General features: G+C 38.8%; 1 protein-coding gene across 2 annotated transcripts in view; it reads left to right on the forward strand.

Annotated features, from left to right (window-relative positions):
* TOX (thymocyte selection associated high mobility group box) overlaps positions 1 to 23,817 on the forward strand; it is a 302,110-nt gene that overhangs the window by 231,152 nt on the left and 47,141 nt on the right. The gene's annotated exons all lie outside the window — the stretch shown is intronic.

Below are 23,817 nucleotides of genomic sequence, written 5' to 3' on the forward strand. Positions count from 1 at the left end.
GCAAAGAGAATATACAAAATATTGAGTTACTATGAGCTACTACATTCCTGTTTTGGTAGGCAATCCACATAATACCTTCATCCCTAAGGTCTTTAAATGACTTAAGAAGAGTTTCTAAGGAAGGTACATTTTTGATTCAGCAGAATCTATAAAATGCATGCTTACTCACCATGTTAAGAGACACTATTTCTATTGATTGATAGATAGATAGATAGATAGATAGATAGATAAAACAATGTCTCCTTAATAGGCTTTCCAGGTGTGATGTAGAGGCAGTGACAGAAGTCACCGCCAGAAAGGTCTTGTACTTAGTCCCAAACACTAAAAAGTACTGTTGCAAGGCACTGCGAACTGTGATTCGTGCTCAAAAGGCCTTCCGTGTGCTCACTGACTCCTAGGACAAATGAAGTTCAGACATGCATTTCTCCTCTTGAACCTTCAGAGAGAGCTTCAGAGTGGAAAAGATAAAGATATATTCTACAAAGTTCCTAGTGGTAACGGACTCCAGCCTTGCAGTGTTGGACACGCTACATATTTTTTGTATCCTTTGCAAATTTCTTTTCTGCTTCTAAACATTTTAAATGGCATCATGTCTGCGTTGTAGATGAAAGTCAATAAAAATTAATTTTTCCCTCAACATTTGTAATATTTTTTGCAACTTTTAGACATCTTTCTTTGGGAATTGAGTCTAATACAAATAGACTTTCTTCGCTCAATAAATAGCACACAATTCTCATTCCTGGCTTTGGTTTTCTAATCTTGACTCAGAAATGCCTCAAGTAGGTGATTCCAGAAGCCAGCATTACCTTAGTGCTCCCAAAGTCTTAGGAAGCCAAAATGTTCTTGGGAACACATATATTCCTACCACTGTCTACCCACACACACTCGAAACATGCTTCACACTTTTCCTTCCCCAAAACAAAATAAAAATCCCATCATTCTGAAAAGACACTCCTGTATTTCTGTGGAAACTAAAAAGATTTCCTTTAAGAAAATTTTAATAGCAAAGTTTTAAAAGTCAACCAGGGAAAACAAAAACATGGATGGACTCATTAATACACTGCCAGCACTGAGAAAACCCGTAGAATGTATGCCAGGCATAGACGGATGAAGTCCCTTACAGTAGACTCACTAGTCAGGTAAAAAGAACACTCTCGAAGTTTGTTTGCCTTCAGTGTGATTAACGATTGGGCCCACAGCCTGTAACACTTGGCCAACAATAGGTCTTCATCTATCATGGTGAGAAAAGCTTCCTGGCATTCACGTTGTGTATTCTTTTCAGAAGTGATAAGTCATTCAGGAAATTTCTGGTTTCTGCCCTTAAACAGATTATGGAGGAGAAATATCCAATATTCATGGAACCTCTGGCAGCTAGTCAGCTAAAGAGACTCTCCCTCAAGAGCAAAGAACAAATGTAGTCAGGTATCCTAATATCCACACTGTCCCCAACCTGTGATGGTACGACTTAAGAGTTTTCGACTATATGATGATACGAAGGCCATGTACGTTCAGTCAAAATTGTACTTTGAATTTTAAATTTGAATCATCTCCCAGGCTAGCAATATGCAGAAAATCTTCCCTTGTGATGCCAGGCGGGGGCGGCGGCCACAGCCACAGCTCTCAGGTGGCCACGTGATCGTGAGGATCAACCACCAATACACTTGTGACCATTCTGTGCCTGTACAACCATTCTGTTTTTCACTTGCAGTATAGTGTTCAATAAACTATATGAGGTTTCAACACCTTATTCCAAAATAGGCTTTGTGTTAGGCGATTTGCCCAACTGTTGGCTAATGTAAGTGTTCAGAGCACTTTGAAGGTAGGGTAGGCTAAGCTATGATCTTTGGTAGGTTGGGGGATTAAATGCATTCTTGATTTGTGGTTTATTGTGATGTAACCCCATCCAAGTCAAAGAATATCTGCACTAGTATGCAGTATATTACCGGTATCTTCCACAGACGTTTAGAAGTTTAGCACCTTATTTTTGAATGCTTCCATCAAATGTCAGCACAGCGAACACTCAGTGGGTGGGGAGGCTGACAAAAATCCAGTGCTAACATTCTCAGCCTCGCCATGATTCATGCATGGGAGATCATAATCTACAGAGAACTTCCTGCATACAATTAAGATTTTTAGAATGTAGTAGAAGAGCGGGACACAGTAGTTACTTGGTCGAAAGAGCAGGTGAGCATCTAAATATCCAGTCATTTGGGGAGAGGACCAGAGCGCTCTCGGTGTTTGGGCCTGTGACTGCAGCCTCGTGTGCTATTTGTAGTGAGAACAACAGCCATAAAACTGTGTCTGTGGATATTTTCTCTTTACATTTCTTTAAAGTGATGCAAGGAGTTAAAGATTCTTCTGAGACAATCTGAAGGAAGACTCCTTACAGATTTTTACAATATTTTTAATGATCTTTAACAGTATCATTATGTCATAATTAGGCAGCAAGTTTTTAAATAGCATATCTTTATTCAGTCTTTCCAGAGCATTAAATTTGATTTATACAGAAACAATTCTCTTTGCGCACATGCAGATTTAATCAGTTTGTATGTTATTTGAATAAATGTTGCAATCGCATTAATACGTATGATGGCATAAACAGGTTTGGGAACTAATATGCCTGATTCTTGGTTGGCTTATAGCTCAGCTACTAGGCGTAAAACTGGGCCAGTTTTTAAACATTTTTTTTTTAATTTTAGAAAAGTTTTAAATTTACTAAATGATTATGAAGATAGTACAGAGTTCCTACATGCCCCAGGCCTTGTTCCCTCTATTATTTACATCTTACCTGAGTATGGTATATTTGTCACATCTAATGAACTGATATTGGTACATTATCCTTATCTAAAATGCATACTTCATGTGGATATCCTCAGCTTTTCCCTAATGTCTCCTTTCTGTCCCAGGACACCACCGAGGACAGCACGTTACATTTAGTTGTCATATCTCCTTCGAGTCCTCTTGGGCTGTGGCAATTTCTCAGATTTTCCTTGTTTTTGATAACTTTGACAATTCTGAGAGGCACTGCCAGGTATTTTTTAGAATGTGCCTCGCTCAGGATTCATCTGATGTTTTTTTCCCACGATTAGATTGGAGTCATGTGGTTTCAGAAGGAAAACCAAAAAGTACCATTCCCATCAGGTCGTGCTAAGGGTTTATATTATCAATGTGACTTACCATGGTTGGTGTTAACCTTGATCACCTGTCCGAGGTAGTGGGTGTCAGATGTCTCCACTGTAGAGTTACTCTTATTTTAAATTTTCCCTTGGCAAGCAAGTCATGTGCAGCCCGCATTTAACGAGTGGGGAGTTACGATCCCCAGGTTTGAAGGTGCTTATCTACATAAATTATTTTTAATGTTTATTTATTTCTTTTGAGAGAGAGAGAGAAAGAGAGAAAGGGAGGGTCCGAGAGAGAGAATCCCAAGCAGGCTCCGCACTGTCAACCCAGAGCCCGATGTGGGACTCTATCTCACGAACCATGAGATCGTGACCTGAGCCGAAACCAAGAGTCAGACACCTAACTGACTGAGCCACCCAGACATCCCTACATATATTATTTTTTATGTATTAATTCTTCTTCATTGGAGACTTGTCTATTCTCTCTCGTTTGTTTATTCATTCATTTTTTTCTTCATTATGGATTCATGAGTATTTTTAGACTTTGGGTTAAAGTCTAATACTAGTTTCTCTATCTATCTATCTATCTATCTATCGTCTATCTATCTCAAATTGTTTCAGTTTGGCCATTGGGAACTCTTTCAGTTGGCTTTTGTATCCATCTAACAAACTCCTATCACTGTATATGTGTATTTTGTTGTTTGGACCCATTCTTATTTTCTGTCACTGCAAATTGCTAATCCAGCTTCATCTTACGTATCTTCTGTTCCTGTCCTAGAACCAACCATTTCTCCATGGAACCCTGGTGCCTTTTCTTGGACAATAGTATCAGAAACTAAAATCTGGGCACTGCATAGGCTCACTGCTACTGGAGTTTCATTGCTTCCAGGACTTCCCAGCTGACAGAGCAGGGGGATATATGCATGGATATTAATCTGTATTTATACACACATCTATAAAGGTTTTTATATGTAGCCACCTGTGTGTCTATTAAGCCAAACAGTACCCCATACTGGTGTCTTCAACTTGAGTCCGTTGCCATAGAGACTTCTGCCCTTACTTGTCTGTAACCTCCCACAGCCAAAGCGAGAGACCTGGCCCCCACTATCCACTCCACTTACTTTATTGTCCTATCACAGGAACCATGTGTATAGCGTATCAGAATTGTGCAAAACAACTTTATCAACTAGGATACAGTGCTTATGCACAGTCCCTTTGCCTTCTGATAGACTACTTTGCTAGTCTGATAGACCACTCAAGTCCAAAGTTACTTAGGTCAGCAACTTATTACCCATCTCCTTTAATGAGATTGTTTCATATATTTGCAATACATTCGGATTCTTTTTTCATATTCTTCATTCCATCCTGGGATTCCCCAACCCCCTAAATTAATTTGCCTACATTAAGATTTACCTTGTGTGTGGTGTAGTTCTATAGGTTTTGACAAATGCTTAATATCTTTTATTCATCATTTACAGTATCACATAGAAAAGTTTCACTACCCTAAAAAATTCCCTTCATTTTCCCTATATAGCTACCTGGTCCTCCAAAACCTGACAATCAGTGTTTATGTCTATCTAGGTTTGCCTTTTCCAGAATGTTATATAATTGGAATTATACAGTATATAGCTTTATCCGACTGGCTTCTTTTACTTAGCAATATACATTTAAGATTCATTCATGTTTTTTTCATGGCTTGACAGCTCATTTCTTTTTATCGCTGAATAATACTCCATTGCATGGATATACTAGGGTTTATTCGTGCATTCACCTACTGAAGGATTTTTTTGGTAATCATGAATAAATCTGCTACAAACATTTGTGCACATCTTCTTGGGGGGACATAACTTTTCCTATCAATAGGGTAATTATCTAGGAGTATGATCACTAATGGTAAGACTGTGTTAACTTTGTAAGAAACTGTCAAAATGTCTTCCAAACTCGCTGTACCATTTTGCATTCCTTCTAGTACTGAATGAAAGATCTTGTACGTGTTCTCTTTTGCATGTGTATGTCTGATAGCTCCAGGATCACTTGTTGAAAAGACTGTTTCTCCATTGAATTGCCTGTACCCTTGCCAAGAATCAGTGACTATATTTGTATGGATCTTTTTCTGGGCTATCTATTCTGTTCCATTGATCCACATGTCTGTTCTTTTGCCAATAGCATTCTGTCGTCATTACTGTACTCCATAGTAAGTTTAAAATCAGGCAGCATGAGTTCTCCAACTTTGTTCTTCTTCTTCGGTATTCTGTTGGCTATACTAGGTCCTTTGTTTTCCTTGTAAACTTCAGAACCCATTTTCCTACATCTATGTAATAGCTTGCTGAGATTTGATTGGGATCATGTTGGATCTATAGATCAAGTTGAGAAGAACTGACATCTTAACAATATTGAGTCTTTCAATACTTGAACACAGAATGTCTCTCCAGTTATTTAGATCTCATTGATTTTTTTCTTCAGCGTTTATGGTTTTCTGTATTAGAGTCTATATATGTTTTGTTACGTTTATGCCTACATATCTCATTTTTGGAATACTATTTTTAAAGAACCTGTTTTAAATTTCAAATTCCAATTTCTCACTGCTGATGTTTGACAAAGCATTATAGCCTTTATACTTACTTTACTTGCTTATTATTTCTAAGAGGTTTGTGTCGTTGTTGTTGTTGTTGAATCTTTGGGATTTTCTCCATAGACAAGATGTTACCTGCAAATCAATACAGTTTTTCTTTCTTTCTTTCTTTCTTTCTTTCTTTCTTTCTTCCTTTCTTTCTTTCTTTTTCTTTTTATTTCTTTCTTTCTTTCCAAGCCATATAATCCCTTATTTCCTTTTATTGTCTTATTGCATTAGTTAGGACTTTTAGTATAACATTAGATGAGAATGGTGAGAAGAGACATTCTTTCCTTGTTTCCAGTTTTAAGGGGAAGACATCCAGTTTCTCATCACTGAGTATGATGTCAGCTGAAAGGTCTCCATAGATTTTTAAAATGAAGTTAAGTTCCTTCTTATTTTTAGTTTGGTAAAGGTTTTATCACAGATGGGTTTAGATTTTGTCACATGATTTTTCTATTGATATGATCATATGATTTTCTTCTTTAGCTTGTTTTTTTTTCATTGAATATATTTGACATATGACGTTGCGTAAATAAGGTATACAGTGTGTTACTTTAATACATTATATATTACAATATGATTGTCACTGTAGTGATATTTATCACATTATGTAATCATAGTACAATGTTACCTATATTCATTATACTATGGCTTATTTACTAAGTGTTACAAGTTTGTACCCTTAACATCAATTTTTATCACCCCCCCCCACCTCCCCTTCTTTAGCCTGGTGATGTGTTTAATTATCCTGATAGAGTTTCTCATGTTGAGCTAGCTTTGCACAGTTAGAATAAATTCTGCTTGTCTGTGGTGTGTAATTCTTTTTATGCATTGTTAGATTCACCTTGTTAATATCTTCTTGAAGATTTTTGCATTTATCTTCATGAGAGTTACTGGTCTGTAGTTTTCTTGTTTAATCTGTGGTGATATTAAGAAATTTGGGGTCTTATAACATAGGTTAGGAAGTTTTTCCTCTTTTTCTGGAGATATTATGGAGAATTGGTACAATTTCTTCCTTAAATGTTTGATAGAAACTATCCGGACCTGGTAATTGTTTTTGGAAGGCTGTTAATTTATTTTGTTTATTTATATTTTATTGGTTAATTTATTTAATAGATGTAATATTATTTAGGTTATCTATTTTTCTTTGTATGAGTTTTGTAGTTTTTGAATCTCAAAGAGTTGTTCCATTTCATCTAAATTGTTAAATTTGTGGGGCACCTGGGTGGCTGAGTAGGTTAATTGTCTGACCCCAGTTCAGGTCATGTGGGTTCCAGCCCCATGTCAGGATCTGTGCTGACAGCTCAGAGCCTAGAGCCTGCTTCGGATTCTGTGTGTGTGTCTCTCTCTCTCTGCCCCTCCCCCTCCCATGCTCACTCTCTCTCTCTCTCTCTCAAAAATAAACATTAAATTTTTTTAAATAAAAATAAAAAATAAATTGTTAAATTTGTGAACACAGAATTTTTCATATCATTCCTTTATTACCCTTTTAATGTGTTTGGGATCAGTAGTGATGACTCCTTTTCCATATCTGATATTAGTAATTAGTGTCCCCTCTTTTTTTGTTATTAGTTAGCTTGTCTAGTGCTTTATCAATTTTACTGATTTCTCAAAGAAGTAGCTTTTTGCTTTGTTGATTTTTTATATTGTTTTTCTGTTGGCAATTTCATTGATTTCACCTTTAATTTTTATTATTTCTTTTCTTCTCCTACGTTTAGGCTTAAATTGCTTTTCCTTCTCCAGTTTCCTAAGATAAAAAGCTTAGGTTATTAATTTTAGACCTTTCTTCTTTTCTAATATATGCATTTCATGGTATTAGTTTCCCTCTTTGCACTGCTTTGGCTGCATTTCACAAATTTTATTGTTGTACTTTTATTTTCATTTTGTTCTTTCTTAAGTTTTTAGTATGTTACGAAATTCTAGATACTAATTTTTAAGTATCTTAAAAGGATTTTCCCCTAGAATTTGAAAACTTTTGAAGGCCAAGAGGCATGGTTTTATTCTCACTTTACTCAACAAGTTCTGTCACGTTTGATGGATGGAGGCTTCTCCATTCTTGATCCCCTATTAATTAATAATCACCTAGGACCTACAAGAAATAACTTTCTTATCGGTCTACCCACAGAAAAGCCAGGTCAAAGTGGCCCACTGTCAGTTGGTAATTCTGGGCCGTAATCTCCTAGCGTGAAAACTAGCACAGAAATCCACAAACAATGGCCAAAACTCTCTGGAAGAGCTTGGAGCTTTACCAAAGGGTTCAGTATTCAGTTGTTACTGCAAAATTCTCCTCTGAGCCCGGTTCTTCAGGGTACCTGAGTTTGGCACTGGGAACAGAGCAGTAAAAAACGCAGGAAAAGGACCCTGCCCTCGGAATTTGGATTCTGGTTAGGGGAGTCAATCCAGAAACACACTGAGTAGGGCACACTGGTACCACCTGGGAACTGTTAGAAATGCTGAATCCCTGTCCCCTCCCAGACTCCCTGAATCCGAGTCACATTTTAAGATGATATCTAGGGACTCATGTGGATGTTAAGGTTTGCAGAGCTTCACCCTAGATAATTAGACATGGTTATTATGCTGTGAAAAAAATGCCTGGGTGAAGAAGGATGGATCTACTTTTGTAGGTTTGAGAGGGCAGGCCTCTCTGAGGAGAGTGACCTTGAGGCTGACAGGTAGAGTCTTGTCCATCTGGACCCCTCCCCCTTTAGTTCCTCCAGTCCCCCCACTCCCACTCTTTAGTTCCCCCAGCCCTCTACTCTATCAAATCCATCCCAGCACCTCCATTTGTGTCATAAATAGTGAGCATCCAACAAAAGTTTTGGTGGAGGAAGGCAAGAAACATAAGCCTCCCCAAAGCTATCTCCCTAACCTTCATTTAAAAAGGGAGACATGGGGGGCACCTGGGTGGCTCATTCAGTTGACTGTTTGACTTCAGCTCGGGTCATGATCTCGGTTTGTGAGTTCGATCCCCACATCAGGCTTGGTGCTGTCAGCACAGAGCCTGCCTTGGATCCTCTCTCTCTCTCTCTCTCTCTCTCTCTCTCTCTCTCTCTCTCTCAAAAATAAATAAAAACATTTTTAAAAAGGAAAACATTAACATATAAATATTTATAGTCTTGAACTAAAATACCCCTGGCCTGTGAAAGGGGAAATAAAATGCAATGCACACTTTTAAAGGTTCTGACTTCTGTCTTTTCCAAGAGCACTTTTTTTCTTTAGAAAATAAATTGTAACTGAAAAATTCTATTAGCTTCTATAAAGGTAGGTGCAGAAAAATGATCAGATGGTTTTGAATTTAAAAACTGCAGGGTAGATATTCTTTCTTGCTTCCTTGTAATAGGCTCTAAACTTTAATGATGCGAGTTTTTCTCTTTTCCTTCAGTTGATCAATGTAATTGAGATTTTTCCCATTTATTGGAGCTGTCATCTTGTGGTCGTACAATTATGCTAGAGATAATAAATATGTTTTAGACACAAAATTGTAAATACAATATAGAAGAAGCATGAACTTATTTCCATATCATTAAACTACATTTTACCCATGAGCAAAGTACATTTTTCATAACTTATAAGAAATATCCTGCCTTTCAGTGGCACATACATTTAACGTTCTTAACAGCTACTTGATTTGGCACTGTTATTTGGGTTATTTTTTTTATCAGGGAATGAAGGACAGCAGAGTTGCAAGAATCAATATATAAAACTGACAAATCAGTAAGATTCTAATTATATTCCAAACTGCCATTCTGCCAATTAACACTTTTTGAGAATGCAGGGTATAATTTTGGGAAAAAATGTACCTAAGCTTCTCCCATGGCATTGTATAAGGAAAGAATCGAAAGAATAGAAGTCGATGTGTTCAAAAGTAAATTCTAATACAACAGCTGTTTTTATCAGTTACTTTGTTGCCACAAGTTTTCATAGTAAGTAATTTTTATGCTGGTGGCCTTGAAATGTTTGCGGTTTATCAGCATAGTAGTCTCATACAGCAATCTCTATAGAACTATATGCAAGTAAATGTTTACAGTACAGGATTTTATTGTTTATATAGCTCTCTTAGTATATGGATCTAGCCTCAAAAGAGATGTTAGGCTTTATCCAAGGTGATGGTAGTTGTTTGTTCTTGTTAAAATATGTCAATGCTATTACTGAAATTTGGGAAATGAGATAATAAAATAACAAATTGAATATTACTTCTAATTTTTAAAAATGTCCCCCTGGAAGATTAAAACCTACATTAACTATTAACAAGAGTCCATCCAAGCAAGCTTCTCGGCTAACTGTCACTTTATTTTATCTTACTTTTCTTTTTGCACAAAGCACCTGAAAGGCCAGAAATGCATTCGTTAGAAAGGGTATGTCCACCAATCAGCAAATGTTAAGTCAACATTCCACAACCACAAAATAGCAAAGTAATTCTTAAGAGAAAAACTCATGCTCTTGAAATCTTTCAAGATTCATGATAAAAAGAATATTTATTACAGTTCATTTAGAATCGATGTTTACCCCGGGGCAGAAAAGTGGGCAAAGGCATTCTAGAACAGTTTTCAGCAAGAATTAAAACAAAACAAAATACCAAGACACTAAATTACATTTCAATGAAAAAGGACCCCTGCTTTCCTAGGGATTTTTAGACATTTTACTGAAATTATGTTACCCAGATTATGGGCATGAATATTAAGAGCTACTGCTAACTTAATTGAATTCTTATTCTAAGATAGCCTCCTTTTCAGGGCACACATCAGAATGATTATAATCTAACACAGATTCATCACCCTCATGTGGATGAATTCTTTACAGACTATGGCTGAGAATGCGCCCCCTACCGTGCCTTAAGGTCAATGGCTCCCTAGAGTCCCAGCCATCCATTTTCTCACGGAGAACAAGTGGGAGAGACACCACTTTATGATTAATAAGCAGGTGGAAAAAGTTGTCTTTATCAAAAATTGAATGCAATGTGCAGAAAGATCTTTTCTGTTCCAAATTCCTGATACCAGCCCTCATAAACCCATCAGGCGTCCATTTAGTCTTTTACTATTAAAGGGAAAGGAAACATCTCTTTAAGCAGACGAGGTCCACTCAGTGCTCATTCCCCACTGTGAATCTGTTTTCTGTTCCTTGTACTCTTTCCTTTGTGTCTCAGAGAGTCGTGAAGCGTTCACATAATTAATCCACGAGCCCAGCCTGGACCACAGGAAGCCTCGTGCATTCTTACCTCCCTTGCAAAGTGTTTTGTTTTTCTTTTTCCTTCTGGATCACTTATGTCACTAAGAAGTGAATGGCACCGATTGACGAGTGGGGCAATATAAAGAAAAGTTTTGATCAAAATGTTTGAGTCAGTTGTTCTGAGAAAGCATAATTTGTGGGGCAGCATTTGTAGCTAGAGATCTGGATCAAAATGACTACTGTTGGTGTGCCCATAATGTGATTTAGGAGCAGGTGTAATAACCCACATTATTTTTGAAACTGTAGGCCCATATTTAGGGGCTGACAAAATGGTCTTTGCTAATGGAGCATCAAATGTTAGTGTGGTTTATTGGCTTCTTTCAGTTAGAACAACTGGATACCTCAGAATATATATTGACAGATAATCTGGAAACCACAGACAAAGTCTCTAGCAATCCTGAAATTTAGAAGCTAAAGCATTTGACAATTCAAGCAGGCATCAAACCATCAGATTACCCTCAGTCACGTTTTTAAAAAATGTGATTTGATTGTGTGTTGAATTGTTAAGGTTGAATTTAGTGGAAAAGCCACACAATTATTTTAGTTTGTTCAATTTTATCTCACATTATCTTACATAAATCATTACTTTTTTGAAAGTAGAGCAAGTATAGTGGACCATCTAACAATCAAACGATGTATCTTTTTTTTTTTAATTTTTTTTAACGTTTATTTATTCTTGAGACAGAGAGAGACACAGCATGAACGGGGGAGGGGCAGAGAGAGCGGGAGACACAGAATCGGAAGCAGGCTCCAGGCTCCGAGCCGTCAGCCCAGAGCCCGACGCGGGGCTCGAACCCGCGGACCGCGAGATCGTGACCTGAGCCGAAGTCGGACGCTTAACCGACTGCGCCACCCAGGCGCCCCAAACGATGTATCTTAGTGTCCGTAATAATTGCCTCCAGAATTCAATTCCCACTTACTTCTACTGTTCCAAAGTCTTCCTATTTAAAAAAAAAAAAAAAAAAAAAAAAAAAAAAAACATTTTTAATTGGGGCGGCTGGGTTGGTTAAGCATCCGACTTCGGCTCAGGTCACGATCTGGCAGCTCACGAGTTCGAGCCCCGAGTCAGGCTCTGTGCCCACAGCTCAGAGCCTGGACCCTGCTTCAGGTTCTGTGCCTCTCTCTGTCTCCCTCTGCCCCTCCCCCACTCGGGCACTGTCTCTCCCTCTCTAAAGCACACAAACATACTGAAAACATTTTTTGTTGAAGTACAGTTGACACACAATGTCATTTGGCTTCAGGCATTCAACGTGATGACTGGACAAGTCTAGACAGCGTGCTCTGCTCACAAGTGTAGCTACCATCTGCCACCACGCAACGCCGATTCAGCACCATTATAACTGTAATCCCTGTGCGGTGCTTTGTACCCTCGTGGCTTGTTCCTTCCATAGCTGGAAGCCTGTAGCTCCCACTCCCTTCACCCATTTTGCCCATCCCCGCCTCCACCTCTGGCAACCATCAGCTTGTTCTCTGTTTTTATCGGTCTGTTTTTGCTTTTGTTCGTGTGTTTTGTTTTAAAAGCCTTCTTAGTTCCCAGTGGTGCTCACAGCAGTTTCAATGCATTACAGACAGACTCCTTGTTGCAACATCATTTGTACATTTCAGTGCAGTCGGAAACCACCCTCTCTCCTCTGCAATCCTATGGCGGTGTGTTTTTGGTTATGGCAACTAATCCCCTCGGACTATTATAGTATGTCTCCCTACCCTGTGAGCTCTCCCATCATAGGGACAGTCTTATCTGCCTTAATTTCCCCTATGACTTATCATAGTACCGGACACAGAGTAAGTGTTCAGTAAAACACTTCGGACTGAATTTCCTACCCAAAGCATCGGCACATTGGATTCAGTCATTCTAGGTTCTAGCTGCGTCTTCCCCAGCAAGCACTTTCAGCTAAACTTTCTTAAAAGAACATCTAACGCATCAGTTCATATACTGGATCCAGAGCACAGGTGTCATGGTTATGATACAGGCTTGGAGATCAGGCAGCTTGTGACCAATATAAGCTGGTTCACTTACTGGATAGCTGAGTGATCCTCTCACTGAGCCTTTGGTCCTCCACGGGTCTGATGATCTCACCTGGTTATTGTGAGGGTTAAATAAGGCAGTGTGCTTAGTATATCAGGTAGGACCCGTAAGTGTTAGATATTATTAACAAAAGAACCTAAGACCACAATTATCAAAGGCTATCACTGAGCACTTGAGACTGATCTGTGGACAGTTATCTGTGTGTCAGGTATCGACCAGTTTAAATCAGTTGTACTAAGCGTCATTTCCTGGAGAAATAGATTTAAAATGGGAAAGATATATTAGCTATTTTTTATAATTGATACCTAAATTTTTTTAAGTTTATTTAGACAGAGACAGAGCTAACACAGGTGGGGGAGGGGCAGAGAGAGAGGGAGAGAGAGAGAATCCCAAGCAGGCCATGCACGGCCAGCACAGGGCTCAATGCAGGGCTTGAACCCACAAAGCCGTGAGATCATGATCTGAGACAAAAATCACGAATCGGACACTTAACCGACTGAGCCACTCAACTGATACCTAAACTTATGTCATCATCACACAGGGTTATAATCATGAAGAATTGTGATCCATTTTAACTCTTTATGCCGTAATTACCTAATTTCAACATAGATTTTGTAGATGTTAAACCTGTAAATGGTAGATAATTCAAATTGTTAACATTAGTGTTTTTAAAATTAGTCACTATTAAAACCTAATTATTGGTTGTGTGGCTCTATGTTAGTGGACATTGAGAGATGCACAAAATTGAAGACATTTGTCCAAATTAAAATTAGAACATGTAGCTCATATGTTCTAAATGAACATGTTTGCCTCTCCAATAATAATTTCATTATCACCAAGTTACAGGATAGAGTTTTAATTATGACCTTTATATCAGTAGAAGACATGTATTTGGGATTAAAAACCTACTGCTTTAACTAGTCTAGTTAAAGACTGTGGCTTGATACATTCTGGGCTCCAACTTTTATAAAAACCAGAGAACACTCCTAATAACACTTTTCTAATTTCATGGTTCAATGCACAGTCAGTAAAGATTTAAATAATTCAGAAAGAAAGCCTATTCTCTTTCTTTATTAGAAGTTTGAGTCAGGCAAATTCTTTGACATTTAATAGGTTTTTAACCCTTTTAATAACTTTTTATAATGAAATTTATTGGCAGTTGTTTTAGAGAAATATTAGCATGAATAGCAGTCACTAGTTTTTATGATTAGTTTTGAGACCTTGACCTTATAGAACTCAAAGTGTATAAAAGCATAAATGAGTAATGTTAATATTAACGAAATTAGGTATACCCACAATTATGAAGACTGTATATAACGATATTCATCCCATTATGTAACATGCTATAAAATTTTGGCAGCCAAATATTTGAATTTTTTAATTGTTTTAAAGGAGCTTAAGGTCACTTACAGAGTCAGACACTTTAAAGGAACTGAAAGACATGGTAATTTTCCTGGACTGATTTTACCAAATTATTAATATTATACTCAATAGGAGAGGATTTCTAGCCTTTTCCTATCTTGGTTTCATGCTATTTTAAATGTTTTATAATACATTATTAAAAGGATTATTGGAAGATTTCCATAATAAAATACTAATTTAAAATTGTACTTTTCTTCAAGTCCCCAATAACCTAGGAACATACAAATATTCTGCATAAGAAAGCTATCGGGCCCAAGCAGAATATAAGGTTTTAATTTTGCTTCTTGAGATGTACTTTTAAGTGAATGTCATGTGTATCTAATGATTTAAGAGCCTCTAAAAGAACTCAAATGTCACTTTCTGAACTGATGTTAAGAAGTCAATATTCCACTTGACATCTCCATTTTTACTCACATCCCATTAACATTGCAGTGGAAAGTATGAAATTCAGTTAAATTTTCAGGTTTAAATATAGTATAAAGAACCATTTCAGCTGACTTGTGATGCTATAAATACACAGAGCTATTTCTTGTAGATAAACCACAGATCCCATAGGGCGTGTCTCGTAGCATTTACCAAATTTCTTGTCACCTATCTTTCCAATCCATTCTTTTTGTCCCCATGCACGCAATCCTTTGAAAGTATTCTGAAAATAAGGCGCATTATTCAGTCCCTTCTTTTGGCACATCAAAGCAGAGATGTGAACAGACATTAGCGTGTTTGAGTACACTTTAATATAAGATTATAGTTCCATGAACAAAGCGCTGCGCCCACTTTGTAGTGCAGACGCAAAAGGAAAGGCGCGATCTGTACGAATAAAGGGCTTCATCGACTCTCATCATAGGTAGACCCAGTGCCAACTCATAGACTCCTTTTACCAGAGGTGTACTACCAACTCAGGTATTTGGGGAACCAGAGAGTTGACCAGATGGTCTCCTAAACCCTTTCGGATGAGACAAAGCTTTTAGTCGGTCTTCATCGTATGCCATTAATTGGAATTATGAGAGATGCTCTTCGTCAATTAAGAGTCAAGCTTGCCTGTTGTACATTTGCATGTTTCTTTTATTTGAGCCAGACAGAAGAGTCCTGTCAAGGGCACACTGGAGCACAATGTCAGCTTGTTAATACTGACGTTGTTTAACAGTAACAGTAGGAGGCGAATAGTGTTGGCGTGAAGCAGTCAGAAATGGATGCCTCAATTTGAGTGAAAAATATCTTGCCAACTGTGTGTCACTATACCCCATAACCTTCTGGCCAAGGTTGTGATCCAAAGAGGGGATTATATGTCCAGAGTTTAATGGGAGAGAAGAGTATACTGTGACCTGGAATACCTTTTTACACATTTAAATTTTTTTGAACTTTGTAGCTACCAGTTAGCCTGTTAGCTGTGATTGGGAAGCTATTAAAATCCGGGTTATAAGTTCAACCTTTATCTGGGCTACTGACTTTCTCACAGTGAAACCCTGTGCTCTCTGACATAAGCTGCCCAGCTTATCCTGGAGACGATCTCCACGGATGCAAGCTTTTGGCTACCAGAATGCCTGGTCACGACTATGTCAGTGGCTCACCAAGAACTAGGACTAGTTGAGGAAAGTTGACTCCAGAGGATACCAAAAGATAAACATCTCCATCTTCCACTAAAGGTGACCCGGGTGGTCAAAAATAGGTTTACATTTGACAGAACATCTTCACAGTCTTTATTTTAACCCATCCTCGAGCAAGCATTTAAGGTCAGTACACTTCCCCCTCTTGAAAGTGAGCTGCGTAAGGACAGATTTCAGCGTGCTCACTCGCCATTGTTAACGTGGCCCCAACTGCAGTGGCTGGTACAGAGTCGGCACCAATAAATAGTTGTTGTTGAAAAATCGTTATCCCTAGTTTAGAGGTGGAAAACAAGAGGCAATTCAGTTAAAAGTAAGATAGATCATTCGATTCAGAGTCAGCCCGATGATGTCATGAGCAAGGTCCCCTCTACGATGGCACACTTCCATCTAGAAAAAGGAAGAAAAAAGGAATTTTTAAAAATGGCGTAAAGTTGCTTGTCCGGTTGGTTATACGGATCAATCCAGACGCACACACAAGGGCGATTAAGATGCTCTCTAGATCTAGCAGGTGTGACAGAAATAGAAGTCAAGTTTGGTTACACAGGGGCAGGACCTGGCAAAGACGATGAGGACACTGAGAAGTTGGGGATCCCCCCCACACACACCCACACACACCCCCACTGTGGCTATCTGCCCTTTAGCATCTGATCTTTGGTTCATGCCTGGGAAAGCATACACAAATTTAATTGATTAAATTGAAAATTGGTGAAATGATCTTTAGCCAGTATAATTATTGGCCCTGACTTTTAAAACTTTCAATGGTGTTTTCCTCCAACACATCAAATCCCTTGAGTGAGAAGGGTCCCATTCATGGAAGAGGCCATAATGAGGGAGAGACCCCAGTCTGAGGGAGGAGGAAGGTTAGGCATTATGGAAGTTCCCATGGGCTTGACCATTTGTTTCACTGAGGTAGTTTTCATCTTTCCCTATGATGGTGGTTCTAGAAAGTGCTATGTCTTTCCATTTGGCAAATATCTAATGAATTGTACTCCAGAGCCCTTGCTTTCCTGTGATAATTAGTTTTATAATTACTATTTACCCTAACTAAACTACAAATATCCCATTTTAGTGTTTTGTGAAGAAATCTGAGCGCTGTTTATTCACATTGTCTTTTGGAAGAAAATTCGATTCCATCAAGTTATTCTGACTCAATATTGAACATAAAAATACATGTTCATAAAAATATCCAGTCTTGCCTTTGAACTTCACTTTTCCTAATCTTTAAAACTACAGCATGTGCTTTGCATATGTATTTTCCAGATTTCCCCTTTTGACATTATCAATGTTCAATGTCAGAAGTCTAACAGCAAAACTGTCGAAGTTTATTTAAATTACACGTTTCTAAATAATAAATAGAACACACATGGAGATCACCTAGAAACGATTTATTTAATTTGTTTGGACAACAAATAATTTAGCTCTCTCTTGGAATATGCACTTAGGAAAATAATACATGAAATTTGATTATTAAATTTAGCCACGCATTCATTCTGGTGTATACATTTACATATTAATTGAATCCCTGGCAAAAATATGTAATCAAATTGGGAACTTAAATAATATCAACATTTACATTCTTCTCGTAGACTCGTAGAGTGCATTATTCCCGAGAAAAATGGGAACTACTTGGTCTTCCTGGCCTGACTGATCATGTAAGGCTCTACGTACTACCAACAGCAGGCTCAGAAGTTTTTCTTTAGATGCTAAGAACGGTATGTGTTTGATAGAACCGAGAGTAAGCCCTTGTCACAGCCTAAGCCAGCAGGGTCCCCTCATAGCCCCGGGGAAAGCGCTCAACGGTGAAGGGTATCAAATGCTGACAGACAGGGGTAAATGGACGAGCTTCATAGATTCCTCACGTTCTGCTGTTCCTGCTGCAATTGGCACACGTCCAGGCCTTGCCGGCAAAGACCACAGAAAGCAGCAGCTGGTAAACCACATTAGCAAATAAGGCCTCGGGGCTCCCCATGTTCCAGGCTCTGTTCACCAACTGCTATTCACTCAAACAGCTGGATCAGGGCAGAGAGAGCCAAGACGTCATTAGGGTTTTATGTGTACAACTGTTTTGATATGGATTGTCGGCTAGAGGCAGAGATAATGATAGCTTTCAAGGCTTGCATGTTGGGCCGGGAAGGGATGCTGACATTTGAAAGAAGAAAACAGACTCTGGAAGGATGGTGAATTCACACGGTCTCAAACACTGAAATGCAGGCCTTCCTTTCTTCCAGTGCCGTTCGGGTGTGCAGTCTTCACGCCGTCCAGTCACTGATGCGTTGCTCCAAGTGTTTGGTTTTTGGCTTTGGGTATGGCTGCTACACCAGAACGTGGCTCATTTTTTAAAAATAATCTGAAATGAGCTACCTGGGATCCCCCCCCCCCCCGCCCCTTTAAAGAAAATCCAAGGAGAAAAGGAGAAGACAGTGCGAACGCACTCTGGAACATGTATCAAATAGTATACCCGAGGTCTCCCGCTAGAGCACTGTCCTCAACCTGGAGCTTTTAACACTGTCGGTAATGGGGGGGAGCGTGGTGTTAGGACCAAGCCCCGGATCACAAGGCAGGGTCATGAGGGAGAATACACGGTATCTGCTTTGGTTTCCTAAGTGATTTTAACTGAGCTTTTGCTCTCCATTCATGGAAAAAAGGTTTTGAAAGAACTCCGTTGACATCTTCTCGTCATCGTTGTAATCCTCCTCCATTATTTTCATTGACATTTGTCAGCTCCCGTAATTGTAGGACCACATCAGTCCTCAGTAGCAAACTGTAAAATTTAAGGAAACAGTTGTGATTCTCAAGAAAAGTGAAATTTAGCACCCGTTTTCAGTGGATTGAGTTTCCCCAAAGGGAAGATAGATATTAAGAGCCATTCAAAAGTAAAATGCTAACAATACCAAGGACTTTTAGCCAAGGAAAAATGAAGTTCACTGGGTTTGAAATAAACAAAACGAGAAATAAACACATCAGAAAGTAGCTTGGAGATGCTCGAGTCCTGAGAAGTTAGCAAACGAAGTTCCCAAAAGATCAAAGATGTCTAATGCTGCTCATGGGAAGCCCGCATCATTAATCTTAATTGTACCTGGCCTCAACATCTAGTCAGTGTCACTCAAGAAATATATGTCATATTATATATACCTATGGTCTGCCATGATCTATCCTAGATACTAGGGCTACACTAGTAAACAAAAGAGATTCCAACCCTGCCTTTTTGCGCTTATAATCCATGAGGGTCTATCAGTTAAGATTAGGTTGAACCTCACGTAAAAGTAAACTCAAAATGACAGTAACTCTAAAAAGGACAGACATTTACGTGCCTTTCACTTTAAAGACTCCCACAGTAAGTAGATTGTCCAGGGTCTTGTAGTTTCAGAATACTCAAACACTCAAACATCTTTTTGTTGTGCCGCCAACGTCCTCAAGGCGATGCCTCTTGGTTCAAGACATTTCCCCCAAGCTCTAGCGATCGCACCCACAGTTTTGCCAGCAGGAAAGAACAAAGAACGGTGAGCCTTTCCCTTTAAGGACATTTCTTGGAAGTACCCACACAATACTTTCACTTATATTTCATTAGCCAGAACGCGGTCACATGGCCCGACAGAGTTGCAGATGAAGCTAGGAAGTGCCCTTTGTTGGGTTTCTGCCACAAAGGGAAACAGACATTATTCAAATCGGGACTGATGTTAGATGAAGCTCACTGGAAAAAGAGAAAACTCATCAAACTGGTTAGTCGGTTTCTACAGATAGTACTCATTTCTTCACTTATATACTGAGTCAGCAAATATTTTTTGAATACTCGGAATGCCTAATTTAATTAAGAGAGATCTCGTGAGGGATTGAAAAACACATTAGTCACATTAATGTGAAAAGCACATTAATGAAGAATACCGTCTAGGAGATACATACATAGTAGACTAAGAAATCTACAAGTGGCGTCCCATAAAGAAAGTATAGACAAAATGCTTTAGCAGTTCAGAAGAAGAAGGTTCTGGAAGATTTGTAGATGAAGTGACTTTTGAACTTGCCTTTAAACTATATTTAAGGTTTAAATAGTATCAATATGGTAATCGCATTATGGAATTGAGAAAAGCACAAATATGTAGAGCAGATTTCATTTCTACTTTGATCTTTGTTGGTAGAGAGGCCTGAGATCATTTAAACTCTATTATCCTCAATAGACTTGTACAGAGCAGCCATTTCTATAGGGCTGCCTCAAAGGGGAATAATAACGCTTGACAGATAAAAGTACTGAACAAACCACAGATCACTGAGCAAAGTTTGGGGTTTTTTTTTTTTAACCGTTTTTTAAATTTTTCTGACAGCAACGGCTCAAAAAATGGCTACTGAATGCTGGAAGAGCAACACAGCCAAAGACATACGCTCAAGGGAGAGAGACGTAGGCAAAGAGGAGCAATTAATTGGGTTTGGCTGAGCAGTAAAGGTGTGAAGGATAGTCATAGGGCATATGGTTTATTCGGAACCTCTCATGACACGCTGAAGAGTCTGGATGTAATCTGATAGGCAGATATCAAAACGGGAAGGTTTTGAGCCTGTGGCTCATGAAGAGTGATTCTGCGGTACTCTTCAGGGTGGATGCGAAGAGATTCTTTTTAGTTTAGTAACCATTGCAAGTGAAGAGGTGATGAAGGCATTCATGAAGTACATGAATGGGTGTGGACATGAATAGAAGGCAGATGGAAGCGTTCTTTTTGAGCAGACTCAGTGGAACTCACAAGACTGATAGGAAAGGAAAGAATCAAAAGTGACTAAAACATTTTGAGTAGGGATGACAGGGAGGATGAAGGTTTCATCAACAGAAACTGGACGCACAGTACCAGTTTGAGAAAGGAAACTTTGGGGTGGACGAAATGTGACTCAAGCAGAATGCTGGGAAATAGTTTAGGTGGGGAGAGTTGTAGGAAGACAAGAAGGCAACGAAGGAGGCAAGAAGAATCAAAGAGAAGAGCAGTTGTTATTAAACATGCCTGAAGTGAACTATTCACAATACGTTCAAAATGTTGGAAATTAACGGAGATAATATTTTGCGAGGCGAAGTTTTATATTTGGCATTAAGACCGTAGTCAATCAATATCTTTCTAGAAGGAAACCAGTAATCAAAACATTTGCTTACCTTCATGAGCTAACTAATTAATCTTATTTGTCAATAATAAGACTCCATCCAGTTTAATTTTCCCCATATTATACATTAGGCAATGATTAATACTGAACTGACTTCCGTGAGCACAAGGTAAAATGGAAATACTAATATGGAAATGGGTGTTAATATCTGACATTCCTAAATGCATCTGAGCGCTGAAGAGATGGCTGTGCTCTCCAATTTGTGCTTTTCGCCCTCCACACAGGAAAATTATTCTTTGATTCAGTGTTAAAGCTGCTGCCTGCCTGGCCTAATATCATGGTGACATGATATTCGGACTAATGATGAGTTTGCTGAGAAAGAGGTACCCTGTTGAGTACTTCATTGTCCTTACCTAAAGTCATTCTTTACCCCACTTTAGTGATGCCCACCTTCCTCCACTCATAAAACAAAGGTGAGAATACGAATTGTAGTATTCAGAGGCCTGTCTACAACATTCATTAAAACGAGAAAACAAGTAGACCGATTACAAGATGGTGGGGGAGATAGGTGCCATAAAATGAGATTGTAGGCCATTGAAGACCCTTGGTTGTAGTCATAAATCTGAAACTCTGTATGTAGGTCAATTTAAAAATCATCCTCTGCAATATCATGTTAAAACCACAATATTTCTGAAAGAGTAAGAAGCAGTGGGCTCCAAACAGGTAGGTTACAAACCGTCATGCTTTGTAACAGGATTTATATGAAGGAGAAATAAAGTTATCAATTAGTCAAAAACTTTTGGAAAGATGATTTAGTTAAGGTAGGATTTCGCTAATAAACATTTTATTTTATTTTATTTTTTTTAATTTTTTTAATGTTTATTTATTTTTGAAGAGAGACAGAGACAGAATGCGAGTGGGTTAAGGCAGAGAGAGAGGGAGGCACAGAATCTGGGCTCTGAGCCGTCAGCACAGAGCCTGACGTGGGGCTCGAACTCACAAGCTGTGAGATCATGACCTGAGTCGAAGTCGGTCGCTCAACCAACTGAGCCACCCAGGCACCCCGCTAATAAACATTTTAAATTTACAAGGCTAGAAAAATGTGTCTTCCTACAAATGTGTATGTGTGAACATGTGCTGGGTTGGGGAGAGGAAGCTGCCCTGGATAGGACAGTCCCATTATGGACATCCACAACTCTGTGCCCGTAATAAGAGAGTGTTCTACATGCTACGGAAAAAAAAAACAAAACACAGTAGGACTCCAGAACATTAGAAAGTAGGCTTGAAAGGCCACCTAGTTGGAGAGTGTTATGCTAAGTGAAATAAGTCATACAGAGAAGGACAGATTCCGTATGTTTTCACTCCTATGTGGATCCTGAGAAACTTAACAGAAGACCATGGGGGAGGGGAAGAAAAAAAAAATGGTTAGAGAGGGAGGGAGCCAAAGCATAAGAGACTCTTAAAAACTGAGAACAAACTGAGGGTTTATGGGGAGTGGGAGGGAGGGGAGGGTGGGTGATGGGTATTGAGGAGGGCACCTGTTGGGATGAGCACTGGGTGTTGTATGGAAACCAATTTGACAATAAATTTCATATTAAAAAAAAAAAAGGAAGAAAGAAAAAGAAAAGCCACCTAGTATAGACTGCTTCTTCTGTGTACTTTCAAAAGTGGCCTCGATTTTTATGATACCCTCTGTTAATGGCACAATTTCAAGGGTATCTGTTAAAGCTAGTATGATTTCATAAGGAAGATCAAATTATGTAAGTGACGCGAACAGCTATGAAGGGAGAAGAAAACATTTTAGTAAATGTGAGTGGAGACAACGTGGATGGAGTACATAAAAAGTAGTAGGGTTGGAGAAATACAGTTTAAATTCTGGAAAAAATGTTGATTTTTGCTGCTGGAGAGCAGCAAATACAAAACCATGGGGCTGACCTAAGCCTTTGCCACGAGTGTAGGATGCCAGAGCCAGAGTGTAGGATGATACATAGAACCAAGTCGGAGCATTAAAAAAAAATTAAAAAAGAAAAAAAGCGGGGAGGCACCTGGCTGGCTCAGTCGGTTGAGTGTCTGACTTTGGCTCAGGTCATGATCTCATGGTTCGTGAGTTTGAGCCCTGCGTCGGGCTGTATGTGGCAGCTCAGAGCCTGGAGGCTGCTTCGGATTCTGTGCCTCCCTCTCACTCTGCCCCTCCAATGCAAGCAGACACCTCTGCAGTCTCACCTTCAGTTTCAGATAGATCTAACTAGGTTGGTAAAACGACTAGGCGACATTGGTAGACAATGATTTTATTACCAAAAGGAACAAAAAGAAGCCTATGGCTAAGTAATTTAATTGACCTTTACAGTATTTCTATGTCATGGGAACATATGCTGACAGGCAATTATGGGCCACTCTGACACCATGTGGGATTTTTTTTTTCAATGAAACAGGAAAAGATATCATTATTAATTTTATTTTTTCAGTTCTGAAATGTAACTAACCATACGCCTCTTCATTGCCCTTCTTTTTTCCATTTTTTTCTTTTTTCCCCTCTCTTGTTTTATAATCCTCTACCTGAATGAACTCCCCAACTCCCCTCAGAGTGAAAAAAATGAGCCACTTCTATAAGCAGGGCAAAATACTCATTAGTTTAAGTTTGAAAATGTCAGAGAAACGTTAAGTGAAATCCACCATACTCCTCTTATACAACACATTTGACCTCTAGATACGTTAAGAGCTTCATCCTCCAAT

Source organism: Panthera uncia, chromosome F2 (assembly GCF_023721935.1).
Source record: "Panthera uncia isolate 11264 chromosome F2, Puncia_PCG_1.0, whole genome shotgun sequence".
Taxonomy (NCBI): domain Eukaryota; kingdom Metazoa; phylum Chordata; class Mammalia; order Carnivora; family Felidae; genus Panthera; species Panthera uncia.